This window comes from Thalassophryne amazonica, chromosome 18, assembly GCF_902500255.1.
Source record: "Thalassophryne amazonica chromosome 18, fThaAma1.1, whole genome shotgun sequence".
Lineage (NCBI taxonomy): Eukaryota > Metazoa > Chordata > Actinopteri > Batrachoidiformes > Batrachoididae > Thalassophryne > Thalassophryne amazonica.
Window position 1 is genome coordinate 28165387 of NC_047120.1, and position 10991 is coordinate 28176377.

The window sequence follows — 10991 nt, forward strand, 5'->3', positions numbered from 1 at the left end:
AAGGTCGAGTCTCTGGCAAATACACACTGTGTACTCCAGACTTAAATGCCACCATGCTCCAATCCGTGTAGATGCACCACAGCTGTGAGTCCTGACGAGCCGCACTTGATCAGCCTCAGGTGATCAGGGTGAGGTCCTGAAAACTCAGCCACACAGCCACTCAGTCCTAAACGCGTACCACCTGGAAGGAAAAACAAAAGACAGCACAGATGACAGAAACAAAGGCAGCCAGGCACCCCCAGCCACAACATACACAGTTTTAATGTTTATGTCCTGCCTATTAGCACTGATTTTTTAAATTTTATTTTTATGATGGTTGTGTTATTTGTACATTGAAATAGTTGAGGTAAACATAAAACATGTGTCGTAACTGAAAATGTGAAAGGTATTTTTCTGTCTTTTTATATATATGTATATGTACATTGTGTAATTTATAACGACATTATATTTGCTTGAGTGCTACAGAACGTGCTGCTTCAAATACATATAGGATTTATATGTTTTTGATGGCCAATAATGTAGTAGGTGTAATATACCTCCTTTTACTATGGTAACAAATTTAAGTGTAATATACCTCATTTTATTATGGTGATTGACTCCATAACCTGAAGTGTTTTGTTCATTCTATTTAATATGGACCTCCTTATTTATTAAAAAGCTTGTTGCTGCTGCTAATGATGGGCACGATGGGGATGATGAGTGCTAAATATCGAATAAAATGGAACATGATGAATGTTTTGATGGAGATTAAAGGGGGATGTATTTCAGATGTGATCGTGATGATTAAACTGTAGAATTTACCTGTGCAGTCGTCTCCAGAAAAGTCTGTTATCAAAGTGAAGATTTATTTTATCATCGAATTTGTTACATGGAGAGTGTGCATGATGCAAAAACCATGAAGAAAGTTGAAAGAACTGGAATGCATTAATTTTATGCACAAGTGTGAAACAGAAGTACTCTGATTTTATAAGGCTTCCAAGATTCAGGCAAACCACCACACGAATACAAACGGGATATATCTAGTCACTCTCTAGACCAGGGGTGGGCAACGAGTGTTGAGACACTGCGTGTTTTCCTTGCAACCAATCACCTCAGCAGGTGGGTTGCTGATGAGCTTCTCCCCTGAACATAAACACCTGATCATGAATGAAATCACCTGCTAAGGTGATTGGTTGCAAGGAAAACCTGCAGTGTCTTGGCCCTTTATGGCACAAACTTGCCCACCCCTGCTCTAGGCTGCTACTGATCAACTCTTCCATCAACCTACACTCAAAAAACTGATGCATTGGATGAACTCAATGAACTAAATTAAATTAAATTATCTTGTATGGATGTGCTTTATTTGAGTTGGGGCTACATATATTATTAGATGGAAATCCTGTAAATAATTAAATTGAGTTCATCCAATGAGTCATTTGTTTGTGTGATACCCTCAAAACTGACTCACTCGTTTGGATTCCATCTAATAAATATATGTAGTCCCAACTATTTAGTAGATGGAAATCCTGCACATAATTGAATTGAGTTCATCCAAAGAGCCATTTTTTGAGTGTAGTCCTAACTACACTCAAAGCTTGGGACTCCGGCAAGGATGGTCACATTCTTCCCATCCCTATTACCCCCCCCCCCCCCGTGTCTCTCCACTCCCCTCACCGTGGCTTCCTCCCTGCCACCTCGAAGGCAGCGCTGTTTTTACTGCTGCAGCCTTCAATCCCCCAAGCTGGGCAATGCGGCCCCGCCTGCTGCGGCCTTCACCCACTTTACCTCAATTCGGATGATGGACTGCTTCAAGTTTAGTGCACATAAACAATGTCAAATGTATATGTCAAATCAAATCAAATCAATTTTATTTATATAGTGCCAAATCACAACAAACAGTTGCCCCAAGGCGCTTTATATTGCAAGGCAAAGCCTTACAATAATTACGGAAAAACCTCAACGGTCAAAATGACCCCCTGTGAGCAAGCACTTGGCGACAGTGGGAAGGAAAAACTTCCTTTTAACAGGAAGAAACCTCCAGCAGAACCAGGCTCAGGGAGGGGCAGTCTTCTGCTGGGACTGGTTGGGGCTGAGGGAGAGAACCAGGAAAAAGACATGCTGTGGAGGGGAGCAGAGATCAATCACTAATGATTAAATGCAGAGTGGTGCATACAGAGCAAAAAGAGAAAGAAACACTCAGTGCATCATGGGAACCCCCCAGCAGTCTAAGTCTATAGCAGCATAACTAAGGGATGGTTCAGGGTCACCTGATCCAGCCCTAACTATAAGCTTTGGCAAAAAGGAAAGTTTTAAGCCTAATCTTAAAAGTAGAGAGGGTGTCTGTCTCCCTGATCCGGATTGGGAGCTGGTTCCAGAGGAGAGGAGCCTGAAAGCTGAAGGCTCTGCCTCCCATTCTACTCTTACAAACCCTAGGATCTACAAGTAAGCCTGCAGTCTGAGAGCAAAGCGCTCTATTGGGGTGATATGGTACTATGAGGTCCCTAAGATAAGATGGGACCTGATTATTCAAAACCTTATAAGTAAGAAGAAGAATTTTAAATTCTATTCTAGAATTAACAGGAAGCCAATGAAGAGAGGCCAATATGGGTGAGATATGCTCTCTCCTTCTAGTCCCTGTCAGTACTCTAGCTGCAGCATTTTGAATTAACTGAAGGCTTTTCAGGGAACCTTTAGGACAACCTGATAATAATGAATTACAATAGTCCAGCCTAGAGGAAATAAATGCATGAATTAGTTTTTCAGCATCACTCTGAGACAAGACCTTTCTGATTTTAGAGATATTGCGCAAATGCAAAAAAGCAGTCCTACATATTTGTTTAATATGCGCATTGAATGACATATCCTGATCAAAAATGACTCCAAGATTTCTTGGAGGTCAGGGTAATGCCATCCAGAGTAAGGATCTGGTTATACACCATGTTTTAAGATTTGTGGGGCCAAGTACAATAACTTTAGTTTTATCTGAGTTTAAAAGCAGGAAATTAGAGGTCATCCATGTCTTTATGTCTGTAAGACAATCCTGCAGTTTAGCTAATTGGTGTGTGTCCTCTGTCTTCATGGATAGATAAAGCTGGGTATCATCTGCGTAACAATGAAAATTTAAGCAATGCTGTCTAATAATACTGCCTAAGGGAAGCATGTATAAAGTGAATAAAATTGGTCCTAGCACAGAACCTTGTGGAACTCCATAATTAACCTTAGTCTGTGAAGAAGATTCCCCATTTACATGAACAAATTGTAATCTATTAGATAAATATGATTCAAACCACCGCAGCGCAGTGCCTTTAATACCTATGTGTTGTCTTTAATTCTGATGTGTGCCATTATTATGGTAAACAAGTAATAATTGTGGATTAATTGCTGCATCTTGTCTGAGGTAATTTGAGTGTAAACGTAATTTCGTTGTTGCACTCGTGTAATGACAATGACAATGAATCTCATCTCATGTAAATTAAATTACATTGTCTTGCATTAATGTGCTCTATTTGAGTTGGGGCTACATATATTTATTAGATGGAAATCCTGGACATGATTGAATTGAGTTCATCCAGTGAGACATTTTTGGAGTGTATCGTGCTGAATGACACAGTGGGTGGAAAAGAGTGCAAAGGAGGACCCAACTGGCTGGTTTAATGCTCCACATTATTCAGGGGTGTTTCGTAGGCATATCCTGAAATCAACCAATCACATTGTCATCTGTCTTCCACTTTAATGGCTGAGATGTACTTGAATCTGGGCTATTGCTATTCAGAGAAGAAACACAGGATTAAGTGGTTTATTGCTAAGGAAACGGAATTGCGTGCACAATGTAGAATTAGCAGCTGTAAGGTTAGACGTTATAGCAATGGATGGGATGAGCACCAGTAGCAACTACTGCTATGTGTGAAGAATTTGTTGACTGACCGAGGTGCTGCTGCCTCAGCTTTGGAAATGGACCTCACATGCAAATTCCTCAACCCGTCACATGCACTGCTTTTTTAAGGTAAGTGGAACAATTCTTTGGTCTGACCTTTAACTGTACTTGCACTCGTTTTGCTGTCAATTTTTATGTTCAACTCACTTTCATGCACCTATGCACTGTTGTGTGTCACTGTGTGCAATTTGTACGTACATGTTTTGTGAATCCTTATGTAAAGCCCCGGTCACACGGCACTAACGAAGGCCAACGAAGCCCAAACAAAACAAGAAATCTGGACTTTTGTTGACTTTCGGAGGGATCATTTAATCTTCGTTCAGCTTTGTTCCTGTATCTGGCGCTTCGTCAGAATTTTTAAACTGTTGAAAAATGTTATATAAATACCGGCGACAGCCTCAATTTGTCTGTATTTTGTTTTGCTTTTGTTCTTGATGGTTCCTTATTGTTTGCTTAGTTTTCATAACGTTAACGTTTTGTTTGAGTTTTGTCCAACTTTGATTAAACTCCCAAGTTTAACATATTGACGTATTGAAGGTTGACCAACAAAACGATATCCGAATGAATCAATAACTAAAGCTTCGACGAGCTGAACGAAACATCCTTGTATCGCTAATGAATCATTCATTTTTGGGATGTAAAAGGCAACATTTTCATATAGAAACAATAGCGTTAAGAATAGCGTTAAGAATGTTTTATCAATTATACTATTTATGCATGTTTCAACCATTCGTGGTTGTCCTGTGTGTGTATGCGTGTGCGTGTCTTCGGGAGTAGCCTTCGTCTGACACGGACAGTTCCCCATGGCTGATGCCATGGACTCATCAAAGTTATTCGTCAAGACAAGTACTATCACAGATAAAGTGTACAACAAGGTACAGATACACCGCGAGAACTCAGAATGTGACGACAAACAAAACTTGTGAAGACAAACAAAATCTCTCACCTGTTGTCAAGACAAACAGAATCACCTGTTTCAGCAACAGACATCTGAAGCATTTGCACAACAATCATTTCCGCATAAATTCAGCATTATTTCATGGTAGTGTATATTTTGCCTCATTTTGTATAGTAACATGATAAAACATTCAAAATGCCATGGTAAACAGAAATAATCTCTTAGATATCATTTCTGAAAATAGTGAATGGTAAAATATGCCAATTTTCAATCATGAAAATCACCAATATCGAGTTACTATCATGAATGTGAAATAAGGAGATCTTAAACTCCGATCGCCTTTAAGTTCCCGCCCGACCGCGGCCGTTCTGTTCTGTTGTGAATAAACGTAGACGGCCGGCAAAACAGCGCAACCCGACATTTTGATGGTGCCCGTGAAATATCGTCTAGTTCAACTTTGCCGAGGGCGCCAGCGTGTTGAAATAAACTCTACAATGACGTCATTTGAACTAGCCAATCAGCGAGGGGATCCGGTCAGATATCGCTAGGTGTGTGTTTGCCGTATCCGGCAAAATATACACTGCTTTATTTCATCAGAAAAGGTGGAGGAAGCGATCACAGCGCCACAGCTACACAAGCTGCTGGCTGTTGCGTTCACTGACCGTCTGTCATTTCAAAGCATCACGGATTAACGCCTCATTTCTGCTTAAAACTGACTTTAGAATGATTTAAGAGGTTTTACCTTGTCATCTGATGGTTAATAACCCCATTCATCCATTTGATCTCTTTGGGTAAAGAGAGTCCATCCACAAAGCGGCTGTGCTCCGAAATGACGCATGTGCAGTGGAGGCAGGGCAGGGTGGGGGGACTGTTTGGTCGGCGACACCAGTAGAGCTGATTTCACTCTACAATAGAGTGTTTTTTACTCTATTTAGAACGAGATCAAATGTTTATTCAGCAAAATTTACTGTGTAGAGGTTGGTGCAATTGGTAAAAATAACTGTGTAGGGTGGAAATGAACAATGCCACTTGCATTCGGCTGTTTGTGCTGGATGGAAAATAGCACCCAGAATAAGTATGGGGTTGACCTTAATCCACCCTGTTGCCAGTGCATAGTGAACTCTTTCAGCCATGTCCACATTGTGAACTGAAATAGACCAGGCCAGTCACAGGGGCTTTGGGGAGTTTATTATTCATGTAGTAAATAGCTGCAGAATCAACTGTCTCTTGGGTCTTTGACTTGGCTGAGTCTGTCTGGGGTCTCAGGCGTGAGTTTGATATCTTGGTCTCAATGGGAACAGGGATTTGGTTGGACTGTGGAAAGTTTTTGTTGGATTCGAGCATGGGAATTGTTTGAGTCTGAGCTAAATTTGTCCAACAGTGGTTTTGGCCAGTTTGAAAAAAAGTTGTAAAGAGATTTTATTTTACTGTAAATTATAAAATATTGCCATTAGTTTAAAAAGATTTAACTTACGAGGTCTGTCAATAAAGTATAGGTCCTTTTTATTTTTTTCAAAAACTATATGGATTTCATTCATATGTTTTTACGTCAGACATGCTTGAACCCTGGTGCGCATGCGTGAGCATTTTATCCGGATATTCCTCTGTTAAAGGAGATTTTTTTAATGAAAGACGTGCGGACGGATTGCAGCGTCGGCTCGCAGCCGCTGCGACGCTCCGCCACAGGAAAAACACCTCTGTTGGAAGCCTTAAGGACAAGTTGGAACATGTCCAGCTGTTAAACAATTTCTCATATACTCACTCCACTGAAAGCCATCAAAAGCCACCTGGATTTTACAAATGGTTATCAACACGGAGGTGTTTTTCCTGTGCCGCCGCACCGCGCCGGCTGCGTCCCGACGCGCGGACCCGTCCGCACGTCTTTCATTAAAAAAATCTCCTTTAACAGTGGAATATCTGGATAAAATGCTGAAACCGACTGAGTGCTGCACGACGTCTTGCTCCATGGGAAGTCCTTAAAGCGACAGTATCACCTCAAAATCTCTCATCAGCCGTTAAAATTTTCACCGAAAACCAGCTTAATTTTTCGAACCGTGTCCACTTCAAGGTGCCTCACAGGTTTAGAAAAAATTTTGATCAAACAAAGCGCCAGTCTCTCAGCAACTTCTCAGACAAAGGAATTCCGACAAGGGGCTGGACGACTCCTCCCACAAGGAGTGCTCAAAGGCGAATGACGTCACCGACAGGCGTGGAAAAACTCACGCATGCGCACGAGGGTTCAAGCATGTCTGACATAAAAACATATGAATGAAATCCATATAGTTTTTGAAAAAACTAAAAAGGACCTATACTTTATTGACAGCCCTTGTATATCACTAGATTTTATGTGTCAGTTTTGAAATATTTACTAAAACTGTGATATTGTGACAGTATTTGTTCCTATTTATCGTCGGCAGACATTGTGTCTCATCCAAGAACATTCTTTAAAGGACATGTCTCACGTTTTTAACATCCCATTTAGTAAGACAACAAAAAGTACTCATGATTGTAAGTATCTCCACACATATGTGCTAATAATTAGTGATCTCTGATGTATTATTACTTTCTCACTGAGTTTAGCAGGTGCATTTCCGCAAAACGTTTCACTCGGCAATTCTTTTCAGTGTGTGACGTCCTAATTAGCAAAACAGAACCTCTCAATGACTGACAGACAGAGAGAAATGAACCTGCTCTGTCCGAAAATGAAGCTTCTGAGCTGCTGTTCGAAAGTGATGGCTCGGATTTACAGAGACGAGACGACACGCTTCACCCTGAAACTCTTATCTTTTTCAAAGTGTCGGATTTTGGAACCTGTGGAGACACGCTGTGTAATGAAGCTGTGTAATGAAGCTGTGTAATGAAGCTGTGTACATGGAGGTCAGGATATCTCACACTGTTTTTAACAGACTGCCTGGACACAGAGATGGCTTTGTACATTGGAAAAAGTCAGACTACATTATTTCCAGGAATTAATGGACATTATTTACCGTGCCACGATTGTGAGAGAGGCTGGAGCCGGCACTTCTTTGTTTGTGTGGAGTTTACATTTGGAAAACAATATAACACGGTGAGTATGACATGTTCAGCATTTTACCCCTTTTGTTATGTTTTGTGGGGTTATTTTTTTTTTTTTGCTTTGAGGAGCTGGTGTGTGTGTGTGTGTGTTGGCATGTGTGCGCTGCTGCCGCTTGTTGCCCCTCTCAGTTCGCTGCGAAAAGGAATGTCTCCCAGACAGTTTTTTCCCTGGCAACAGATGTATGTTTTTAGATTTTATTGATAACACTCATGATTAATCATCACAAAGCTGAACCTGGAGGCTGTGCAGGTGCACAGAAACCTTCACAGAGCTGCAGCTTTTACCGTGACTGCATCAAAATTAGCAGTTTTCACTTAAAAGGAGTCATCATAACATGACATCACACTTATGTAAACTTTGGAATTAATCTGTGCATCCGTTCTTAACATTATCAGCTACACATTGAAGTGCACGCTGCTACGCTTCTAGTTGCAACGTCACTTGTTGGAAACACCCGAGTACTCACAAGTACTTTGTTTTCAGACGTCTCCGTAGCTGTTTGCTGCGAATGCTGTATACTTTGAAACTGATCATGGAAGTACACAAAGTAATCCCGGTGGATCATCGGATGATCACTAACAGCCTAAATCTAAATTGTTATGATTTTGGTGCAACATGTCCTTTAAGAACATCTCTTATATTATTTGCTAGGAGGTGCAATTCACTGTAGATTTTCTTCTGTTTCAGGGATTTACTGAAAATATAATTCTGGCACTTTTGTCTGGAAAGTTTCCACCTGCAATCAGTTGGCACCAGATGGAAGCAATTTTTCTGTTCACACCTCAGTGCAATGGGCAATGAAACAACACCAGTGGCTGAGTGAGACGTCCTTGGGTTTAAAGGACTCAGATTTTGACGCTGATTCACACTCAAGCAGCCTGGGACTGTTGCTTAGGTCACACTGACCATAATACAGTACACTGAAATCATGGTCTGCACTCCCACAGTCCACTGACACCCCCTGAGAGAAAAATCAACCACAACTGTAAGTGAAAATGGGTTTTTCCCTTCATACACCCTTTGACATGCCGTTTCTAACAAAGTCCAATATGTGTTTGTTGTTGAAACACGTTTTTTAACAGTGAAGTACTCTGAAGACACTGCTGTAATAACTGTCACTATTAAAGAAGTGATGACGTAACTAGTTAATTTTCAATTCCGTATCACCTGCTGTAATAAAAATTATTAGGAAAGTGATTGTGTCTTATAAATACAAACATTTATTACAATAGTGGTTGAATTGGCTGTCCATTTGTACCTGCAGTTGCAATAATTATTACATTTTAAAATTAATGTTTAAAATTAAACATTTTAATAACAGTATAATTATTTGTGTATCGTATAAGCTCTTTCTGCTTCGGGTGGCCAAAGCAAATCTGTTGTGGACATGACTGATTTGACACAAGTTTCACACCTTATGCAGCTCCACATTACATGGAGAAGGGGAGTGTGTGGTCTCGAACTGGGAACCTTCTGTATTGGAAGCAAGTGCACTGACCACTTGGCCACCATGCCACCTGATAATAATTTATGTACACAGCACTTTACAAAAGTGGAAAAAAATTACAAAGTGCTCAACATAATATAGCGTATTAATCTGTTTTAAAAGTACTGTTGTGCTCTTCTGTGCTGTGGTGCGCTTGCTCTCTCCCTCTCTCTCTCTCTCTCTGTCTCGCTGTCTCTCGCTCTGTTCATACCAGTGGGCCTGCTGATTACTGATCGTGGACACCTGTAGCAGCTGTCACACCTGCACCTCATCCACCACTTATACCCAGGAGTTCCTCCCAAGCTTTGCCAGATTATTCTGATCTCCATGCAGTGCCACTTGTGCTTGTATTTTTTGTTCCAGGTCTTGATCTCTGTGTCTTAGTAGTTTCTATCCTTGATTGTGTAACTCAAGTTTAAGACCTGTTTTTGTGTCTCAGTTATCTCCCTGACGCCCTACTTGGTGTTGGCAGCCCTCACAGCACACCAGCATTTTCCACTGTTATCCCTACCTCCAGCGTCTCCTCTCGTGCCAGTATCCCTTCAATAAACCTCTTATATTTTACTGATGCCCTTCACATTTTGGGTCCTTTGCCCGTTGCCTTTGGCTGTTACAGAAAAGATCACAGGAAGTACTTTTTTTTTTTTTTTTACTAAAGATGTATATGGAAGATAATGGGTGTCAACCGTGTTAATATAGGTATTTGCATGTGTTGTATATGGTTTGGAAAGAGATATGCATATTCACGTTGTATAGGAAGTGGGATATGTGGTTGTACATGATGACTAAATGGAAAAGGGGAACAAATACGTGAAAACGTCCTGATTCTTTTCGACCATGTAATTACCTCCACCAACAAAATTTGGCGAAGGTTATGTTTTTACCCCTGTTTGTTTGTTTGTTTGCTTGTTTGTTTGTGAACAGCCTTTAACCCACAATTTTTCATATATTGTTATGACTTTTTTTTTTTAATGGAGGATTCATATCCTGAAAAACTGTTTCAATTTTCAAGGTCATAGGTCAAAGGTCAATATCAGGAAAAATCTTGTACAGTGGGAAAAATCCCTGTCCTTTAACATTGAACAAATTTTCAAAAATTCATAACTTTGTCAAAAAGATTGAATTTCTTTCATATTTGAGAGTGTTATGTAGGATGGTATCCTTTATCAACTGATTTGATCCGGATCTGATCTGGACTACAGATTTTGTGGCCGTTTAAATTTAACATTGAAAACCCCATTTAATGTATATATTACATTATATCTTAATCAAACGTGCCCCAATCACTCTCATATTTGAAACTGAGGTGGAGACTGACACTCACTATCACCTGACATAGTTTAATCTGGATCTGATCCGGATTGTGGATTTTGTGGCCATTTAATTTTAACATTGAAAACCCTGTTTAATGTATATTTTAATTTTATCTTAATCAAACGTGCCCCAATCACTTTCATATTTGAAGTGAGGTGCAGACTGGCACTCACTATCACCTGACAAAGTTTGATCTGGATCTGATCCGGATTGTGGATTTTGTGGACATTTAGATTTAACATTGAAACCCCCATTTAATGTATGTTTTACATTATATCTTAATCAAATGTGCCCCAGTCACTCT

The 10991-nt window shown here is 40.3% G+C and overlaps 1 long non-coding RNA gene across 1 annotated transcript; it reads left to right on the forward strand.

The window, feature by feature from the left end:
• The first annotated feature begins 252 nt into the window (after window positions 1-252).
• Window positions 253-5546, forward strand: LOC117531184. The gene is made up of 4 exons (XR_004566547.1): window positions 253-361; window positions 820-823; window positions 3137-3139; window positions 5534-5546. It is a non-coding gene; the product is annotated as an uncharacterized LOC117531184 (long non-coding RNA).
• The last annotated feature ends 5445 nt before the right edge of the window (window positions 5547-10991 follow it).